General features: G+C 46.8%; 1 long non-coding RNA gene across 1 annotated transcript in view; it reads right to left on the reverse strand.

The window, feature by feature from the left end:
• Positions 1-294: 294 nt before the first annotated feature.
• LOC129695006 (uncharacterized) overlaps positions 295-22,436 on the reverse strand; it is a 56,869-nt gene continuing 34,727 nt past the window's right edge. The window contains exons 2-3 of the long non-coding RNA XR_008723095.1: positions 10,811-10,909; positions 295-403 (exon numbers count right to left, since the gene is read on the reverse strand). This is a non-coding gene — a long non-coding RNA (uncharacterized LOC129695006). The remainder of the gene's footprint in view (positions 404-10,810; positions 10,910-22,436) is intronic.

Genomic DNA, 22,436 nt, shown 5'->3' on the forward strand with positions numbered 1-22,436 from the left:
CCACATCTCTTAAGTCATCTTGCTCCTATCCCCTCCTTCCTACGCTCATCTCCCATCCCCTGATTCCCCAATTTCCTTTTTATCTCTTCCCCGCCTGGCCCCCTTTCCACTCCCTCCTGTCCCCTTCCATTAAAATCTCTCCCTCCGGCAGCACATTTTATTTCTCCTCTCCTAGTATGTTACCCTTTTCACCTCTAGCCTTTGTCACTTGCTCCGCCCATCTGCCAATCGCTCACCTCACTTGTAACCACCTATCACTTGCCAGGCTATATCCCACCCTTACCTCTTTTTTTTTTCCAGCTTTCTCCCCGTAGTTCAGAATCATTGTTAGTCCATTCCCTCCACAGATGTTGTCTGACCCGCTAAGTTCCTGCAGCGCTTTTTGTTTTTATCTGGCAGAAGGCTGCAAGCAAGCAATTCCACTTGTGTAATATAAATCATCTGAATCCGCCGATTAGATTCTTGCATATAATTCTCTGCTGTTAGTACTGAAGGAGTACACAATTCACCAGGTGAAATTGAAATGCAAGTAAGGTAATGTGAGGGAAATCCAAAGATGTTTCATAAAAAGGAAGGGGATTGCAGAGGAATGAGTCAGACGCATCAGAGACGTAATTGATAATGTGTGTGTGTAGGTGGTTCTCATGCGTTTGTCTCCACAAAGGAAAAGGATGAAACAGATATTGCAGTTAAGGAGGAGGTGTGTGATTTTTGGATAGGTTAAACATAGTGGGAATCAGAATAATAAAGGGTTTAGGATCAGTGTAAATAGACAAACTGCTAGAACTATTAGCTCATCGCAGAATCTTAAGAGAATCAAAGGAGGAGATAATTGGAGCTCTGAACCTTTTCCTGTCCTCTCTGGCTACAAATGTCACAGAGAATAGGAGGGTTGCCACTATATAATAAGAATAAAACGGATAGACGGTTTTAACCATAGATTAAATGTGGAGGAAGGAACTGCTGATGCTGGTTTACACTGAAGATAGACACAGCAGAGTAGGCAGCATCTCTGTACAGAAGGAATGGGTGACGTTTCATCGAGTTCCGGTGGGCGGCACGAGCTCTGCAGTCCGTCTGTCTTTGTTAATTTTTGTCCCATTTTAATGTAGTTTTTATTTTTGTGTGTGTGTGTGTGTTTAAAATCTTTCCCCTGCACGGAGAACCCAACCTTTTCCCTGTCGGGTCTCCGTTGTCATTGGGGCTGCAACGTGGAGCGGCCTCCAGCAGGAACGACCTAGGGCTCCAGTCGCGGAGCTGCGGACCTACTCACCATCGTAGAGCTGACGAGGCTTACCGCAGGTTCGGCGGCTCCAACTGCAGGTCCGGTGGACAGTGACACCGGGAGCCCGAGGGTCCCTGCTGGGAGACCGCTTTTCGGGGCTTCCGCAACGGCGACTTCTCCCGCCCGAGTCGCGGGGTCGAAGGAGTGCCTGGAGCGGGGCCTTACATCACCGCCCAGCACGGCTTGGAATGGCTGCAGGACTTTGCTAGCGCCTGCCGGGGGCTCCAACAACAAGACCTGGAGCAGGGCCTTGCATCACCCGGCGCGGCGTTAATGGCCGCGGGACAATTGCCATCGCCCGCCGGGGGCTTTGACTCTGACATTGGGAGGGGAATGGGGAGTGCAGGGGAGAGATAAGTTTTTTTTCCTTCCATCACAGCGAGGAGGAGATGCGCTGTGATGGATGTCTGTGTAAATTGTGTTGTGTCTAGGGTCTTTTTTTCTTGTGTGTATGACTGCAGAAACAACATTTCATTTGAGCCTCTATGAGGTTTCAAGTGACAAATAAATTGTATTGTATATTGTGTGTAGAAACATAGAAAATAGGTGCTAGAGTAGGCCATTCGGCCCTTCGAACCTGCCATTCAATATGATCATGGCTGATCATCCAACTCAGTATCCTGTACCTGCCTTCTCTCCATACCCCCTGATCCCTTTAGCCACAAGGGCTACATCTAACTCCCTCTTAAATATAGCCAATGAACTGGCCTCAACCACCCTCTGTGGCAGAGAATTCCACAGATTCACCACTCTCTGTGTGAAAAATGTTTTTCTCATCTAGGTCCTAAAAGGCTTCCCCCTTATCCTCAAACTGTGACCCCTTGTTCTGGACTTCCCCAACATCGGGAACAATCTTCCTGCATCTAGCCTGTCCAACCCCTTAAGAATTTTGTACGTTTCTATAAGATCCCCCCTCAATCTTCTAAATTCTAGCGAGTATAAGCCGAGTCTATCCAGTCATATGAAAGTCATGTAACACCAGGAATCAGTCTGGTGAACTTTCTCCGTACTCGGTTCAGTTCAGTTTCGGTTCAGTCTGAAGCAGGATCTCAATCCTAAATGTCACCCATTCCTTCTATCCTGCATGTTTCGTTGAGTTACTCCAGTATTTAGTGCCTATCTTAACTATAGACTAGTCAGATTGCTGTTGATGAGGGGCAAGTTTGTAGAATGATCCCGGGATGATTGGGTTAACGCATGATGAGCATTTGACTACACTGGGTCTCTACTTGTTGGGGTTTAGAAGGATGAGGGGGAGTCATTGAGACTTACCGAATAGTGAAAGCCTCGGATAGAGTGGGTGTGGAGAGGATGTTTCCATGTGGGAAAGTCTAGGGCCAGAGAGAACAGCCTTGGTATAAAAGAACAAACCTTTTAGAAAGGAAATGAGGAGGAATTTGCTGGCTTTACCTTGCACTAAACGTTATTCCCTTATCATGTATTAATACACTGTAAATTGATCAACTGTAATCATGTATTGTGTTTCTGCTAACTGGTTAACATGCAACAAAAAGCTTTTCACTGTACCTCGGTCGGAACACGTAACAATAAACTAAACTGAAACTGATTCCGGTCCTGGGCGGCATAGTGACAGAGCTGATAGAGCCACTATCTCACGCCACCAGAGATCCGGGTTCAATCCTGACCTCGGATGCTGTCTGTGTGGAATTTACACGTTCTCCCTGTGACCACATGGGTTTTGTCCGGGTGCTGCGGTTTCCTCATCCATCCCAAAGACGTGGTGGTTAATTGGCCCTCTGCTCCGAGTGTGTAGGGAGTAGGTGAGAAAATTGGACAACATAGAACTAGTGTGAACACCTGATCAATGGTCCGTGCGGACTTGGTAGGCCGAAGGGCCCGATTCCATGCTGTACCTCTGAACCAAATTAAACCAAAACCTGGTCAACATGGTGGGCTGAAGGGCCTGTTTCCACGCTGAATCTTGCAATTACAAAAAAACCTAGTGACAGGGTATGTTTGGTAAAGTGAATGTGAAAGTCGTATCGGAGCAGAGGGATTTGCTGACAGGGCAATATCACACCTCCTCTACGGCTCTCAACCTGTCTAATTCACACTTTCTCACTCAATTCCCAGGGTAGCGACACTTTCCCCAATTCATGTATTTCACATTAACGCACCATCCATCTGCGACTCGATTAGCCCGTCTCGCATGCTCCAGGAACACAGCTCCTTGAGGTAAACTACAAGCTATTAATTGGTCCTTACCTGCAGCAGAGGCAAGAGCTCGTTTAAATATATACAATTTACATTTATATTGCAAGCTAGTGCATCGATAATAACTAGCTAACTCAAAAAATCTAATTACAAATGCAATCAAGGCATTACTAACAGCAGGGACCAGTCTTCAAATTACTTCTATTGAATGTATTGATTGTTACGGCATTGATCAGTGTTGAAATCACTGCGATGTTACTGATGTTACTCAGCAGGGAATGATGTGTTATCTCTTCCGCCTGGTTGAGCTATGAAATCTGCTTCCTCAACTCTTTTCTGGACTCCCAGTGACTCTTTACCCTTTAGACTTTGAGATACAGCGTGGAAACAGGCCCTTCGGTCTGCGCGACCAGCAATCACCCCGTACACTAACACTATGCTACGCACCAGTGACAAATTTTCAATTTTTACTAGCCAAATTAACCTACAAACCTGCACGTCTTTGGAATAACCATATAACTATATAACAATTACAGCACGGAAACAGGCCATCTCGGCCCTTCTAGTCCGTGCCGAACACTTACTCTCACCTAGTCCCATCTACCTGCACTCAGACCATAACCCTCCATTCCTTTCCCGTCCATATACCTATCCAATTTATTTTTATATGATAAAATCGACCCTGCCTCCACCACTTCAACTGGAAGCTCATTCTACTCAGCTACCACTCTCTGAGTAAAGAAGTTCCCCCTCATGTTACCCCTAAACATTTATCCCTTAATTCTAAAATCATGTCCTCTTGTTTGAATCTTCCCTACCCTCAATGGAAATAGCTTATCCACGTCAACTCTGTCTATCCCTCTCATAATTTTAAAGGCCTCTATCAAGTCCCCCCTTAACCTTCTGCGCTCCAAAGAATAAAGACCTATCTTGTTCAACCTTTCTCTGTAACTTAGGTGCTGAAACCCAGGCAACATTCTGGTAAATCTCCTCTGTATTCTCTCTATTTTGTTGACCTCTCTCCTATAATTTGGCGATCAAAATTGTACACCATACTCCAGAATTGGCTTCACCAATGCCTTGTACAATTTTAACATTACATCCCAACTTCTATACTCAATGCACTGATTTATAAAAGAATGAGGGAGGAAATTCTTAAGGGGTTGGAAAATTCTTAAGGGGTTGGACAGGCCAGATGCAGGAAGATTATTCCCGATGTTGGGGAAGTCCAGAACAAGGGGTCACAGTTTAAGGATAAGAGGGTAGTCTTTTAGGACAGAGATGAGAAAATCATTTTTCACACAGAGAGTGGTGAATCTGTGGAATTCTCTGACACAGAAGGTAGTTGAGGCCACACAGTTCATTGGCTATATTTAAGAGGAAGTTAGTTGTGGCCCTTGTGGCTAAAGGGATCAGGGGGTATGGAGAGAAGGCAGGTACAGGATACTGAGTTGGATGATCAGCCATGATCATATTGAATGGCGGTGCAGGCTCGAAGGGCCGAATGGCCTACTCCTGCACCTATTTTCTAAACTGCAGCACCCAGGGAAAACTTGCACTGTTGCAGCGAGAACGTAAAAACTCCATACAGTCAGCACCCATAGTCAGGATCAAACAACTCTCTGATGCTACAAGGTAGCAACAACTCTATTGCTGTGCCACTGTGCTGCCCTGACTCATTCAAATATTGTAACTCCCCCTCCCTCCACCCACTTTGAAAACCACAATGTACTGCAGATATTTACTTAAGTCTTCTCGCGTGGTCTTCTGATTTCCCCCTTTTTTGAAATCATTATTTCTTGGAAAAAAGACTCAAAGTGCTGGAGTACTCAGCAGGTCAGGCAGCATATCTGGAGAACATGGATAGGTGACGTTTCAGGTCAGGATACCATTCTTCAGACTGATAATCCAGGAATCAAGAACCAGAGGACATCGGTTTAAGGTGAGAGGAGAAAGATTCAATCCTCTACAGATGCGCCATAGAAAGCATTTCATCAGGATATATCATAACGTGGTTTGGGAACAGCTCCATCCAAGGCCCTGAGAAATTGCATAAAATTGTGGAAGCAGCCCAGACAATCAGACAAACCAACCTCCCTTCCATTGACTCCATCTGCACTTTACCTTGCCCTGGGAAGGTCGCCAACATAATCAAGGATGAGTCCTACCCCGGTCACTCCCTCTTCTCCCCTCTCCCATCAGGCAAAAGGTACAGAGTGTGAAAACGCATATCTCCAGATTCAGGGACAGTTTCTCCCCAGCTGTTATCAAGCAACTGAACAACCATTGAATTGAGGGACATAGACAGATTAAATGGGAAGTATATTTCAGTTTACAGATATCACTGTAAATTGTCCTTAGTGTACACAGGATTGCGCTAGTGTAAAATATGATTGCTGGTCATTGAGGACTCAGTGGGCCGAAAGGCCTTTTTTCACGCTGTTTCTCCAAAGGTAGATGGTTGAACAAAGGCCAGAGATGAAAAGACAGAAGACGTGAGACAAAATGAGTGTAAAGCTGTGAATTGTGAAGCTAGAGGAAGGAATGTGGATGACAGTGGAGGGGGAGGGAGAAATAGGTGTGAGAAACATAGAAAATAGGTGCAGCAGTAGGCCATTCGGCCTTTCGAGCCTGCACCGCCATTCAATCTGATCATCCAACTCAGTATCCTTTACCTGCCATCTCTCTATACCCCCTGATCCCTTTAGCCACAAGGGGCCACATTTAACTCCCTCTTAAATATAACTAATGAACTGGCTACAACTACCTTCTGTGGCAGAGAATTCCACAGATTCACCACTCTCTGTGTGAAAAATGTTTTTCTCATCTTGGTCCTAAAAGACTTCCCCCTTATCCTTAAACTGTGACCCCGTGTTCTGGACTTCCCCAACATCGGGAACAATCTTTCTGCATCTAGCCTGTCCAAACAGGTATTATCGTTTTCCTTTTCCATAGATATGTTCGATCTAACTGAATGAACCCTATCAAGCTAATACCCTGAATGAGAGGATGCATGAAGCAGAAAACAATGCAGCTAAAGCAAACATTGTTTTTTTTTTTAAACTTTAGAGATACAGCATGGAAACAGGCCATTCGGCCCACCGAGTCCACGCCGACCACCCGTTCACATTAGGTTTATGTTATGCCACTTTGTCATACACTCCCTACATATTAGAGGGAATTTACAGTGGCCAATTAACCTACAAACCCGTACATCTTTGGGATGTGGGAGGAAACATGAGCACCCTGAGGAAACCCACGCGGTCACATGGAGATGACAGATGTCAACTCCACATTGACAGCACCCGAGGCAGCAGGTCTACCAGTTGCACCACTGTGCCACCCATTTTAGAGTGGTGGAATCATACAGCATGGCCACAGGCATCTCGGCCCAACTAGCCAACACCGACCAACATGCCCCATCTACACTAATCCCACCTGCCGGCATTTGGCCCATATCCTCCAAACCAACCCTATTTCACAAAGTCCAGCATGTTTCTCACTTTAAACCAGAAGGTCAACGTGAAATTGAACACCGTTTGTTGCCCTTGCACTTTTTGTGCACAGTACCCCCTTCCCCTTCCTTTGCTGCATGTTATCTTTAGATGTTCTTCCTCTCGCTGCCTGCCTGTGCCCCCCCCCCCCCCCCCCCCCCTCCCTCCTCCCATCCCCGGCGGGGCAAGTCTACACTAAAGTCCACCGTTGCCGTGGAGATATTGACAAGCCGCTGAAGTTAATGTCACTTTGGGGAAGACACAGGGGAGAAAAAGAGATAGCCGTCAAGAAATAGCTGAGAAAGCCGAAGGCAGATCCGTCCACACTGACATCCCGCCTGGGGATAGAGCCTCGGGTTTCGATGACAGGAGCTCGAGTGCGTAATTGTTCCGCGATTCCTTTGTGCTACTCCCAGTAAAAAAGGCTGATGTGAGCGGAGATTAAATGACCACAATAATGGCCCTTGTGAGCCGAGATGCACTCTGTTTCACAAAGCACACCTCACCAATGGGTGAGAGAACTAGCTTAAAGGCATGCGATTGTCAAGCATGGCTTGCATATCAAACTTCAATTAACACGGTAACAAGTGTTGAAGTAATCTGCCATAACCTAAAGGTAAATATATTGTCTGAAGAATTCTCAAACTCTGGTGAGTAAGGTCGTCAAATATTACAGGGAGAAGAAAAACAGGTCAGCATGATCTAATGGTGGAACAGACTTGATAAGCCGAATGGCATAATTCTGTACCTATATAGAATCATAGAGTGATACAGTGTGGAAACAGGCCCTTCGGCCCAACTCGCCCACACCGGCCAACAATGTCCCAGCTACACTAGTCCCACTTGCCTGCGCTTGGTCCATATCCCTCCAATCCTGTCCTATCCATGTACCTATCCAACTGTTTCTGAAACAATAGGATAGTCCCAGCCTCAACTACCTCCTCTGGCAACTTGTTCCATGCACCCACCACCCTCTGTGTTTCAAAATGTTAACTCTCGGATTCCTATTAAATCTTTTCCCCTTCTCCTTGAACGTATGTCCGATGGTCCTCGATTCCCCTACTCTGGGTAAAAGACTCTGTGCATCTACCCGATCTATTCCTCTCATGATTTTGTATACCTCTATAAGATCTCCCCTCATCCTAATGCGCTCCATGGAATAGAGACCCAACCTGCTCAACCTCTCCCTTTAGCTCACACCCTCCTCTAGTCTTAACTAGTCTTAATTAGTCACACCCTCTAGGTTAACAAAAAACTTTTTTTTTTGTTAACCTTTTTCTATGGTTTGGAAACTTATTAGCTATTTTATGTAAAGCACTTTGGTGTCAATGCGAGTTGACTTAAAACGTGCTATATAAATAAAACTTACTAGTCCTGGTAACATCCTCGTAAATCTTATCTGAACCCTTTCAAGCTTGACAATATCTTTCCTATAACATGGTGCCCAGAACTGAACACAATATTCTAAATGTGGTTTCACCAACGTCTTATACAACTGCAACATGACCTCCCAACTTCTATACTCAATATGACTGATGAAGATCAAAGTGTCTAAAGCCTTTTTGACCACCTTATCTACCTGCGACTCGACCTTCAAGGAACCATGCACCTGTACTCCTAGATACCTCTGCTCTACAACATCACCCAGAGGCCTACCATTTACTGTGTAGGTCCTGCCCTTGTTCGACGTCCCAAAATGCAACACCGCACACTTCTCTGTATTAAATTCTATCAACCATTCCTCAGCCCACCTGGCCAATCGATCCAGATCCTGCTGCAATCGTTCACAACCATCTTCACTATCTGCAAAACCACTAACTTTTGTATCATCAGCATACTTGCTAATCTTGCCCTGTGTGTTCTCATCCAAATCATTGATGTAGATGACAAATAGTAACGGGACCAGCAGCAAACCCTGAGGCACACCGCTAGTCACAAGCATCCAGTCCGAGAAGCAATCTTCCACCATAATCCTCTGCTTCCTTCCATGGAGCCAATTTGCTATCCATTCAGCTATCTCTCCTTGGATCCTATGCGATCTAACCTTCCAGAGCAGCCTACCATGCGGAGCCTTGTCGAATGCCTTAATGACGTCCATGTACACAAAATCTACAGCTCTGCCCTCATCAACCTTTTTGGGTACGTCTTTAAAAAAATCAATCCGATTTGTGAGACACGACCTCCCACGTACAAAACCATGCTGACTATCCCCAATCAGCCCTTGCCCATCCAAATGCCTGAATATCTTATCCCTCAGAATACTCTCCAGTAACTTACCAACTACAGATGTTAAGCTCACCGGCCGATAGTTCCTAGCATTTTCCCTGCAGCCCTTCTTGAAAAGAAGTACAACATTTGCCACCCTCCTGTCTTCAGGCACCTCTCCTGTATTTAAGGACGACTCGTAAATTTCAACCAGGGCTCCCGCAATTTCCACTCTAGTTTCCCACAATATCAGATCACGCCCTGGAGATATAAAAAAGCTAATGGGTTTCCAGAGAGGCATGCTAAAAATAGTTAGCGTCCAAAACGTCACGTTCTCCAGAGATGTTGCCTGATCCGCTGAGTTACTCCAGCACTTTGTATCTTCCCTAGCAATCATGATGCTTTTTTGAACATGTGAGCGAGTTGGAATGGTTTTCCCATTCATACCAGTCCTATGGCTTCACAGGCTACAGATTAGAAGGTTGTGTATGATTCTAGGTTAACCCCAGGGGAGATGGGGATTTGGAATGCATATGTGGTCTCATAGAACATGAAACTGTACATAGCACGTCCTTCAGCCCACAATGTCTGTGTCGAACATGATACCAAGATCATCTCTTATCTACCTGTAAATAATCCATGTCCCTCCAAACCCTGTATACCCAGGAGATAGGAAGGGGAAGATAGAGGATTAGGTAGCAGGAAGTGAGAAAGGAGGAGGGAGGAGATAAGAGGGAAGGAAGCATAGGTTCACGAGATTGATCCCTGGGACGGCGGGACTGTCATATGAGGAAAGATTGAAAAGACTAGGCTTGTATTCACTGGAGTTTAGAAGGATGAGGGAGGATCTTATAGAAACATATAAAATTATAAAAGGACTGGATAAGCTAGATGCAGGAAAATTGTTCCCAATGTTGGCCGAGTCGAGAACCAGGGGCCACACACTTAGAATAAAGGGGAGGTCATTTAAGACTGAGGTGAGAAAAAACTTTTTCACCCAGAGAGTTGTGAATTTATGGAATTCCCTGCCACAGAGGGCAGTGGAAGCCAAGTCACTGGATGGATTTAAGAGAGAGTTAGATAGAGCTCTAGGGGCTAGTGGAGTCAAGGGATATGGTGAGAAGGCAGGCACAGGTTATTGATAGGGGACGATCAGCCATGATCACAATGAATGGCGGTGCTGGCTCAAAGGGCCGAATGTCCTCCTGCACCTATTTTTTATGTTTCTATGAAAAGGTAGGAGAGAAGGATGAGGGTGGAGATAGGATGGAGAGGGGTGAGGTAGGAGAGAGGGGTGGGGTTGGAGAGAGGGTGGCATTGGAGAGAGGGAGGGGATGGGAAAGGATTTTGTAGGAAGGAGGAGAGGGAGGAGTAAGATGTAGGTGGGAGGGAGAGGGGGAGGAGGGAGAGAGGAGGGTGGAGATAAGAGAATGGGATGATGGAGAAGGGAGAGAGGGATAAGGGTGAAGATAGGAGGGAGTACAGAGGTAGGATCAACATAGCCACTCATCTCATAGTTTGAGGGTGCACTGTTGTGAAGCCCGTGTCCAGTATCAGTCACTGTTGTTCCTCTGCTGAACAATGCAGCCAGTATCACAATAACACCATTAATGCAGCCACTGCTGGTATTTATAGTTTAGTCTGGCCTTACCTGAAATCAAAGACGGTGGTCGGACAGGTGAGGAGTATTTGATTGCACATTCTCACAGCCGCATGGCCTTGATCGGTTGCAGGATGCTGCCGGGCTGACCTGCGGAGAAGCAGAGACCAAGAGCTGTAGGTGTTTTGCTTCCTGCCTTTGAACGATGGAGTAACCCGAGCTGTATTGTACGCCGAAGGAGGAAGGGCCGGTGAAAGGTAGAGCGCTGAGCAGCAGACAGCAGGGAGTTGTCTGAGGCTGCTCCTGAATGTGGGCAAAGGGAGAGGCCTGGATAGAGTGGACATGGAGAGGATATTTCCACTAGTGGGGGCCGAGAACCCGAGGTCATAGCCTCTGAATTAAAGGATGTTCCTTTAGGAGAGGGATGAGGAGGAATTTCTCTAGGCAGAGGGTGGTGAATCTGTGGAATTTATTGCAGATTCACCACGCTCTGACTAGAGAAATTCCTCCTCATCCCTCTCCTAAAAGAACGTCCTTTAATGCTGGAAGCCAAGTCAATTGATACTTTTAAGGCAGAGATAGACAGATTCTTAATTAGTACGGGTGTCAGGGGTTATGGGGAGAAGGCAGGAGACTGGGGTTAGGAGGGAGAGATAGATCAGCCATGATTGAATGGCGGAGTAGACTTGATGGGTCAAATTACCTCATTCTGCTCCTATCACTTATGAGCTTTTTAAGTAAGTAAGTTTATTGGCCAAGTATTCACATACAGGGAATTTGCCTTGGTGCTCCGCCCACAAGTAACAACATGACATACAGTGACAGTTACGAATGAGTCAGAAAACACTAAACATTAATAATAATAAAACATTAATGATAAAACACCATTGATCAAGCATGTGAACCAGCAAAATACCAGATCGGAGGCTACAGATTTTTGCCTGTTGAGTAGAGCAACTACTCGTGGATAAAAACTGTTGGGCAGAAGGGCCTGTTTCCACACTATATCTCTAAAGTCTAGCGCATTGCTATGATTCTCAGATAATGAGCCAGATTCTTCAGTGCTGTGCCTCCTTTTCTGTGAACTGGAACCACTGCCATTTTATTTTTATTTTTCCGCTTTTGCACTATCTGCAGATAAAAGCTGTTTGCAGGGTTTATTTTTGCTGCCTTGCCTTGCTGGAATCAATTGATCCCCCCCCCCTGTCATCTGAGTCTATGCATTACCTGCAGATTTTCTCCGTCACAGAACGTCCATGTCTGATCCTTCACCTTTCAAGACATGACAGATTTTAATAGGAATCTGAGGGACAACTTTAACACACAGGTGGTGGTGGGTGTACGCAACGAGCTGCCAGAGGAAGTAGTTGAGGCAGTTTCTTCCCAACTAGAGAGCGGCCCTGACCATCTGCCTCGTTGAAGACCTTCAACCTTTCTTTATTCAGACTTTATCTTGCACTAAACATCCTGTATCAGTACATAGAAACATAGAAAATAGGTGCAGGAGTAGGCCATACGCCCTTCGAGCCTCCACCGCCATTCAATGTGATCATAGCTGATCATCCAACTCAGTATCCTGTACCTGCCTTCTCTCCGTACCCCCTGATCCCTTTAGCCACAAGGGCCACATCTAAATACCTCTTAAATATAGCCAATGAACTGGCCTCAACTACCTTCTGTGGTAGAGAATTCCACAGATTCACCACTCTCTGTGTGAAAAATGATTTTCTCATCTCGGTCCTAAAAGACTTCCCCCTTATCCTTAAACTGTAACCCCGTGTTCTGGACTTCCCCAACATCGGGAACAATCTTCCTGCATCTAGCCTGTCCAACCCCTTAAGAATTTTGTAAGTTTCTATAAGATCCCCCCTCAATCTTCTAAATTCTAGCGAGTACAAGCCGAGTCTATCCAGTCTATACACTGTGATTGTAACCATGTAGAGTTTTTTCGCTGACTGGATAGCATGCTTCGAAAAAAGCTTTTCACTGTACCTTGGTACACGTGACAATAATAAACTAAACTAAACCGCACCGCCCCACTTAAACAACATTTAAAATACATTTGGACAGGTACGAGGATAGGAAAGGTTGAGAAGGATTAAACCTGGACCTCTGGCACTGTAAAGGGCTGTCCCACGAGCATGCGAATGCATGCGGTGAGCGCGACCAAACCGGAAGCGGGGGCCCGCGGAGGTCGAGTGACTTGAAGTTCGAGCGAAGGCGTACGGCGTCGAGACACTGCGTACGGCGTCGAGACGGCTGCGGGACGGCAGGCCGTTGCCGAGTGGAATTTTTGAACGCGGTCAGTTTTTCGGAGCCCCGCGCGATGTCGGGACCAGTTCCGCACAACTCTATACGGCTCCGGCGATCGCAGTGGGACCGGCCCCGCGAGGCCTTACGGCTCAAGCAATCACGTTAGGCCGCGCTTGCCGCATGCAGTCGCATGCTCGTGGGACACGCCCTTAAGGCAGCAACTCTACCGCTGCGCCACTGTGCCACCAAGCTCTGAGTTACTCCAGCACTCTGTTCATTTTTTTTTGTTGTAAACCAACATCTGCAGTTCCCTGATTCTACCATGCCATTGCTTGCATTTAAGTAGCAACCTTCCCATCTTCAGATTCTTCAGAGCCACTGATGACGGTAGAACAGCCAACATATTCAAAGACTTGTCCCACCCCGGTCATTCCTTCTTCTCCCTGCTCCCATCCGACAGAAGGTAGAGAGGTTTAAAAGCGCACACCACCGGACTCAGGAATAGCTGCTTCCCCTCTGTTGTCAGGCTTCTGAACGTCCCTTCCTTAAGCTAGGATACTGTCCGATTCACCTCTAACCCATTGCGGACGTTGGACTTTGTGGAACTGATGCGCCACAATGCCAAGAACTATATTCTGCACTCTGTATCTTCCCCTATAGTACTTGGGTTTGTATGACCTCATTGCATTACTATATCTGATCGCTAGAATGCAAAGCAAAGCTTTTCACTGTGCCTTGGTATGCATGACAATAATAAACCGGAACCTAAAAACAGATTTGGTTGAATGCAAAACATAGCACATTAAATAATACCACACTCCTTGGCATTCTGATGGAGCCTCAGAATGAAGTGTATGTATCAAACATGATTACTGCATCTATATTAAGAGCTTTCACTGTGATTAATAGGCTGCACAAGTTTTCACCAAGGAATATACAGGAGTTGTTCCTTTCACACACACTCTCTCAACATTGGATTGCAATGCAGAATTAATGGGTTCCTGGGGCTCAGCAGTTCATTCCTCTGACCTTTCCGGCATTACAATAACATCAGGGCACATTAATCATGATGCAATGTGTTGTGGTGGCTCGAGCAAGCATAAATCTTTGATATCCACAGCTGAGGTTGGCCCACAGGGAGGCGTGGAGTGTAGGAATGGGAGGGGAAAGCTCTGCATTCATTGCACTTCCCACGTCAGTGAAGGGAATGTCCACAGTAGGTGCCTCGGTGTGGCACAGTGGCAGAGTTGCTGCCTCACAGAGCCAGGGACCCGGGTTCGATCCTGACCACTGGTGCTGTCTGTACGGACTTTGTACGTTCTCCCCGTGACCTCATCGGTTTCCACCAGTTCCTCTGGTTTCCTCCGTCTCTCCAAAGACGTGCAGGTTATTTTAGTTGTGTATGTGTGTGGGGGGGGGGGGGGGGAGAAACTTGTTTTAGTCTCTTCCTTCGGGGGGATGCGACCTTTTCTTGTCGTATCTCCCGTCTCCGTCTCTGTCTGCGCTGAGGCCTAATGGCGGAGCTGGCGGCCTCCAACTGGGACCGACCTCGAGGCTCCGGAGGCAGAGCCAGCCAGGACTTACTAATGCGAGGCTGGCCGACTTCGGGGCTGTAGCGGCGCTGGCGACCCGACTTCGGAGCCTCGGCCGCGGGCCCAGTGGACGACATTGTCGGGAGCTCGCAGGTCCCAGGTTGGTGACCTGTTCTCCGGAGCTCCCGCAACAACAGTTTCGTCCGCTGGACTGGAGGGCGTTCGCGGAGCTCGGATTCAGCCGCGGGACTTATTTACCGTCACCCGGCGGGGTCACAACAGCGGAAGCCTGGATCGCCTCAACGCAGAGGGAGAACAAGGAGGGAAGAGACAAGGACTTGTATCTCCTCCAACCTCATCTACTGACCGCTGCCCCTGATTTACATCGGGGGGACTAAGCGGCGGGAGTTTGAAACCGGCTCAGTCCGCATAACCTACTCGGATTCAGCCGCAGGACTTCAACTACCATCACCGCCCTGGGTCTCCTCCATTGCCAGAGTCACAACAGCGGAAGCCTGGGCAGCTTGCATCCTGATGGCATGAATGTTGAATTCTCCCAATTTTGCTAGCCCTTGCTGTCTCCTCCCCTTCTTTAACCCTTGAGCTGTCTCCTCCTATCCCCCCGCCCTCGGGCTCCTCCTCCTCCCCTTTTTCCATCCTCCTCCCCTCCCACCCCCCATCAGTCTGAAGAAGGGTTTCGGCCCGAAACGTCGCCTATTTTCTTCGGATGCTGCTGCACCCGCTGAGTTTCTCCAGCAATTTTGTGTACCTTAGGACTTTAAGACTTTTGCCTTCCATCACAGTGAGGAGGTGCCTGGTAGACTAATTGTGGTGGATGTTAAACTGTGTTAAGTGTGTGTTTTGTTATTTTATTCTATGTTATGACTGCAAGGCACAAAATTTCGTTCAGACTGAAAAGTATGAATGACAATAAAGGATACTTGAGGTTTGTAGGTTTATTGGCTTGGGTAAAACTTGCAAATTATCCCTAGTGTGTAGGATAGTACTAATGTACTAGTATACTGATCAACGCAAACTCAGTGGGCTGAAGGGTCTGTTTCCTCGCTGTATCTTTAAAGTCTAAAGTAAAGTCTCCTGATTGTGTGCCGAATTAGGCCATAGTAATGATGGCTATTCATGTTCATAAGTTATAGCAGAATTAGGCCATTTGGCCCATCAAGTCTGCCATTCAATCAATCTATATTTCCCTCTCAAACCCCATTCTCCTGTCTTCTCCCCATAACCCCTGACACTCTTATTAATCAAAAATCTATCAATCTCCACAGTAAAAATATCCATTGACTTGACCTCCACAGCCTTCTGTGGCAATGAATTCTATGTGAATGAAAGTGGCCGTGTTGATGGAGAAATGGGTTGAATTACTAACTAATAATCCACATGCTAAACTACCAATCCATTTATCCACGATCTAAAACCATCCTATCGGCTGCAGAATGTAATTTCCACCACGTTCCTCAAGGCCCATAATGGATGGAAATCATCTTTCTTTTAGTTTTGAGATTTGGAAAGGATGCAGAGAAGATTTACCGAGGATGTTACCGGGACTTGAGGACCTAAGTTTAGTTTAGTTTAGTTTAGTTTAGTTTAAGGCAACAGTGGAAACAGGCTCTCCGGCCAACCAAGTCCACACTGAGCAACATTTACCCCGATGATCGATGGTCGGCGCGAACTCAGTGGGCCGAAGGGCCGGTTTCCACGCTGTATCTCTAAAAATAAATCTCTAAAAATAGCCTTTCAGGTTGGGACCTTTCTTCAAACTGATTGCAGTGGGAGCTGGAAACGAGGGGGGGGGGCAAAGTATGGCAAGTGATAGGTGGATACAGGTTCTCCCTAAAGAAGCAGGATCATTTCTCCAGAAAGTACAGTGAGTCCGGAAATATCACAATCTGGTTTGGGAACTGCTCTGCCCAGGACAAGAAGGCTCTGCAGAGAGTAGTGCGTTTGGCCGAACGCACTATGGGAACTACACTCGCCCCTCTGCAGGATCTATACATCAGGAGGTGTAACTCCAGAGCCAATAAGATCATGGGAGACCCCTTCCACCCCTGCAATGGACTGTTCCAGCTGCTACGGTCAGGCAAACGCCTCCGTTGCCATGCTGTGAGAACGGAGAGAAGGAGTTTCTTCCCAGAGGCCATTAGGACTGTAAACTCTGATCTCACCGGGGACCAACTTTTCCTGAACCATTCGACTGTTTTTTTTTTAAATTGCTGTTTGTATTTCCCCTTTTTACTTCCACCCACAATATGTAAAAGAATATGTGATTCTATTTGTAGTTTGTTTGCTTTTTGCACAAAGTCCGCGAGCATTTGCCACTTTTCATTTCACTGCCCATCTCGTATGTGTATGTGACGAATAAACTTGACTTGACTTGATATTTCGGGTTGGGACATTAAGAGCGAGACTTGGAGGATAGTCACTTTGAAATTCAATATATAGAATCAACGCTGGTCACTTATTGTGCTGTTATCATGAAGCAGATTTTCCTGGATATCTTCACTCTGGCCTTGCTGTTGTATTATTATCGCATGCTCCTTTAAGGGCCTGTTCCACTTGGGCGACCTAATCCGCGAGTTCTGGCGAGTTTGCCCTCGACTCATACTCGCAGCCTGGTCGACACGAGGTCGTAGGAGGTCTTCGTTACTCTCCTTCATGCTCGAGAGTGGTCTCCGCGTACGCGAGGCCTCAGCTAGGTCGTAGAGTTTTTTTTTCAACAAGTTGAATAATGCCCACGGGTAAAAAAAGGCCGCCGTGGAAAAAATCGATACTTTTGTCACTCGTACGTTTAGTCATAGTGGGTCGTAGTAGGTCGGCATGTTAGTCGTAGGTAATCGAGGGTAGTCGAAGGTAGTCTTCATCATATTCAAAGGGAGGTCGAAGGAGATCGAAGGAGGTCATCTTCACTCTCCATTATTTGGTGTCCAATTTTCCCGAAGTTAGTCGTAGCTAGTCGAAGCTGGACTTCAACATAGTCGAAAGAGGTCTTCAACATGTCATTTTTTCAAACTCTTCTAAACTCGCCAATCAGGTCTCCCAAGTGGGACAGCCCCTTTAAGGTGTATAACATCATGAGGGGAATAAATAGGGTGAATGCAAATAGTTTTTTTACCCAGAGTTGGGGATTCAAGAACCAGTGATCATAGGTTTAAGGTGAGAGCGGAAAGATTTAATAGGAACCTGAGGGGCAACATTTTCACACAGAGGGCGGTGGGTGTATGGAACGAGCTACCAGAGGAGGTAGTGTAAGAGTCAGTGTTACAGGTTGAGGCAGGTACTGTAACAACATTTAAAAGACATTTGATACATGGATAGGGAAGTACATGGATAGGAAAGGTTTAGAGACATACTAGACCAAGTGCAGACCCGTTGGGTCTGCTCCCCCAACGCAGCCATTCCCTACCCGTAGCCCCACGGGACACGTGGTCCTCCAACTGAAGATTCGAGCATTCAGCAGTGTGGCTGTTTTTAAATGGTGCCTTTGAGGCGAGAGGCGGGCGCCAGCAGCCGTTATGGTCGCTGGCCAGCAGGAGGCGACAAAATGAGTGAGTGGGGGTGGGGGGGAAAGGATTTTATTAAAAATGTGTACATAAACACGACAAAATTTAATCAGGAGTGGATACTTGGAATGAAAAGTGAAATCTCTACCGAAATGGAAAAAATCTGGGCGTTTGTGGGTCTGGTGTTGGCGTAGCAACGAATCAAAGGCTGGCACCCACAAGTCAGGCAGAAACTCACACACACACACACACACACACAGTTTTAATATTATATAGAAGATAGATGGGCCAAATGTGGGCAGGTGGGACGAACGTAGGTGGGGGCATCTTTTGGTCAGCATTGGCGAGTTGGGCTGAATGGCCTGTTTCCGTGCTGCACGGCTCCATGCCTAGATGTTATTCAGTTCAATTCACACCCACAGCGACTCATTCGACTGGTGTAGAGGAGCAGAATTATTCAGTTACATTAGTGATTGTGGGTGAAGATCAAATATCAGGGCTCGTTAAATATTCATGTTGCTCTTGTCTAAAGTGGGTTTGGGGAGTGTTGCATAGGGCTCCAAGTTAGGCGGTGGTGCCTTGCGGGAGTCCTGCTTGTCAGAACATAATGTGCCTCAAATTAATGCAGAAAGGCAGAGGCTCAAATGGTCACGGTGGAGAGGGCATGGCAGTTCCGACACGAGTCATGCATTATTCACACCCTTGGGCTCTGCGAATAGCCAATTACGGCCAATGTAGAAGCAGCTGAGCTTCCCTAGGTCCTGATTACTTTCAAACACACTTGGTGGAGAGGGAGAGAGAAGACTCATACACACATGCACAGGCATCTGTGCGCACACGCACGCAGTCTCGCGCGCACAAGCACATGCATCGGTACACACCCGTACACACAGCCACATGCACATGCATCTGTGTATAAACATATACACACACTGCCACATGCATCTGTGTATATACACGCACAGTCTCACGCGCACACAAACATCTGTGCACATGCACACACAGTGTCACACATGCAGTCTCACGCACATGCACACACAGACCCATGCACATCCATCTGCGCGCATACACTACACATTCACACACACATATGCACACAGAAATAAGCAGTCACGCGCACACACACACTAGCATAGTCTTGTACACGCGCACCCATGCACATGCATCTGCGCACATACATATGCACACAGAGATATGCACCTGTACACCACACAAATACACTAAGATATGCACACACACACAGACACATACATCTGTGTACATACACCACACATTCACACACACATACGCACAAACAGAAATATGCAGTCACAAACACACGCGAGCATTGTTTCACACACGCACAGACACATGCACATGCACCTGTGCGTACATACACATAGTAGCGTGTATGTGCACAATAGTGTGAATGGGCGATCGTTGGCCGGTGCAGACTCGATTGGCCAATGGGCCCATTTCCACGTTGTATCTGTACACTAAACTAAACAGGAAAGAGAGAGCTGTCCAAATTGGGAACAGACGAAGGAAATACAGCAGCCGGAAATTTGGAAGACAGTGTGTGTGTGTGCTGCAAACTGGACTAATGGGATCTCTCAGCACTAATGGACAGATCAAAACAGATGTGGTCAGGCCATCCACAGCTGGTGACCCGCTGAATGTATGTTCTCAGATTAACCCGAGTGCCCCCAGTGTATTGAGACAGAGGTGGTGCATCATGCCTTCATTAGTTAGATACCCAACAGACAACGTTTCAGGTTAATTTCTCCTTCCTCTGTGCCCGAAGTTGCTGAAAATGTCCTTCCCTAAACATCTCCGTCATTATTCACTGCTTCAGCAGGCCTGGCTCGCCCCCAGTGGAGCCGGGATCCCGCCTGGAGCCGTCCGTCCGAAGCTCATCCCCTGCTCCACCCCGAAGACCAGGGAGGAGGGCGGAGGAAGCAGCAGCGGCGGCGGCAGACGCTGGGCAAAGGGCCGTTTCCAAGATGGCGGCAGACAGGTGTTGCCAGGACAACGGGCCTTTAAGGCCAGGATAAGGCTGCACTCTTAAGAAGTGTCAAACTTTGCGGGTGACTGACTTTGTGCACTGTCTCGGTGAAGTCTACGATTACACTCCAATCAATAGACAACAGACAACTCTACAGCTGCGCCAATGTGCTGTTCTCTCTTTGCTTTTTTATTGTCATAGAATCACACAGCGTAGAAACGGACACTTCAGCCCACACCGACCAACATGTCCTATTTACGCGTCCCACCTGCCTGCCTTCTGGCATTCGGAAACAGCAGCAACAAAAGGCTAAACCATTTTCATGTTAAGTTTGTGAAGTCATTAAACTTTCTGGGAATTAGATGCTGCTGGGTGGCATGGAAACACAATAGACAATAGGTGCTGGAGTAGGCCATTCGGCCCTTTGAGCCAGCACCGCCATTCACTGTGATCATGGCTGATCATCCCCAATCAGTACCCCGTTCCTGCCTTCTCCCCATATCCCCTGACTCTGCTATCTTCAAGAGAATTTTTCGAACACAAAAGCAGTAAGATAATCGTTGCACTTTTGTCTGCATTTATGATTGTGCTTATCTATTGTATGATCTTACTGGATTGTATGCAAAACAAAGAAGTTCACAGTACATAGATACACGTAACACAGTCTCATCATAATCATTGTCCTCAAAAACCTAATGCATATATCGTTGTTCTAATATCTCCTTAGAGACCCAAAGTCAAATTTTGTTTGATAATATGTTCCATGAAGCATCTTGAGATGGTTAAAACATTAAAATACTGCCAGTTTAGGTTTATTATTGGTCGCGCTTGCCGCATGCAGGTCGCATGCTCGTGGGACAGGCACTTAACTGTCACTGTATGTCACGTTGTCACTTGCGGGCGGAGCACCACGGCAAATTCCTTGTATGTGAATACTCGGCCAATAAACTTATTCATTTATTCATCCATTCATCACACCAATCCAATTAACCCACAAACCCGCAGAGGAAAGCGAAGATCTCGGAGAAAACCCACGCAGGTCACGGGGAGAACGTGCAAACTCCGTACAGACAGCACCCGTGGGCAGGATCGAACCTGGGTCTCTGGCTCTGTGAGGCAGCGACTTTACCGCTGCACCACCGTGTCACCCTGGGTGTTAAGGGGAGGTCATAAGGAATAGGAGTAGAATTAGGCCATTTGGCCCATCAAGTCGACTCTGCCATCCAATCATGGCTGATCTATCTCTCCCTCCTAACCCCATTCTCCTGCCTTCTCCCCATAACCCGACACCCGTACTAATCAAGAATCTATCTATCTCTACCTTAAAAATATCCACTGACTTGTCTGTGGCAAGGAATTCCATAGATTCACCACCCACTGACTAAATAAATTTCTCCTCATCTCCTTCCTTAAGGAACGCCCTTTATGGGGTTGGACAGGCTAGATGCAGGAAGATTGTTCCTGATGTTGGGGAAGTCCAGGACAAGGGGTCACACAGCTTAAGGATAGAGGGGAAATCCTTTAGGACCGAGATGAGAAAAACATTTTTCACACAGAGAGAGTGGTGAATCTCTGGAATTCTCTGCCACAGAATCTGAATCTGAATCTAGTTGAGGCCAGTTCATTGGCTATATTTAAGAGGGAGTTAGATGTTGCCCTTGTGGCTAAAGGGACCAGGGTGTATGGAGAGAAGGCAGGTACGGGATACTGAGTTAGATGATCAGCCATGATCATATTGAATGGCCGTGCAGGCTCGAAGGGCCGAATGGCCTACTCCTGCACCTATTTTCTATGTTTCTATCAGAGCATGCAAAAAAAATTTACACAGAGTAAAGACTATAATGTTACAATTCCAGGTGATATCAACATATGTTTCTATGTTTCTAACATTGGGAACAATCTTGCTGCATCTAGCCTGTCCAACCCCTTAAGAATTTCGTAAGTTTCTATAAGATCCCCCCTCAATCTTCTAAATTCTAGCGAGTACAAGCCGAGTCTATCCAGTCTTTCTTCGTATGAAAGTCCTGACATCCCAGGAATCAGTCTGGTGAACCTTCTCCGTACTCCTTCTATGGCAAGAATGTCTTTCCTCAGATTAGGAGACCAAAACTGTACGCAATACTCCAGGTGTGGCTATATTTAAGAGGGAGTTAGATGTGGCCCGTGTGACTAAAGGGATCAGGGGGTATGGAGAGAAGGCAGGTACAGGTTACTGAGTTGGATGATCAGCCTTGATCATATTGAATGGCGGTGCAGGGTTGAAGTGCCGAATGGCCTACTCCTGCACCTATTTTCTATGTTTCTATGTTTACCCGGAAGAAACCCACATGATCACAGAGAGAACGTGCAAACTCCGCACAGGCAGCGGCCAAAGTCCGGATCGGAGCTGG

The sequence above is a fragment of the Leucoraja erinacea genome, unplaced genomic scaffold (genome assembly GCF_028641065.1).
Source record: "Leucoraja erinacea ecotype New England unplaced genomic scaffold, Leri_hhj_1 Leri_89S, whole genome shotgun sequence".
Classification (NCBI taxonomy): Eukaryota; Metazoa; Chordata; class Chondrichthyes; order Rajiformes; family Rajidae; genus Leucoraja; species Leucoraja erinaceus.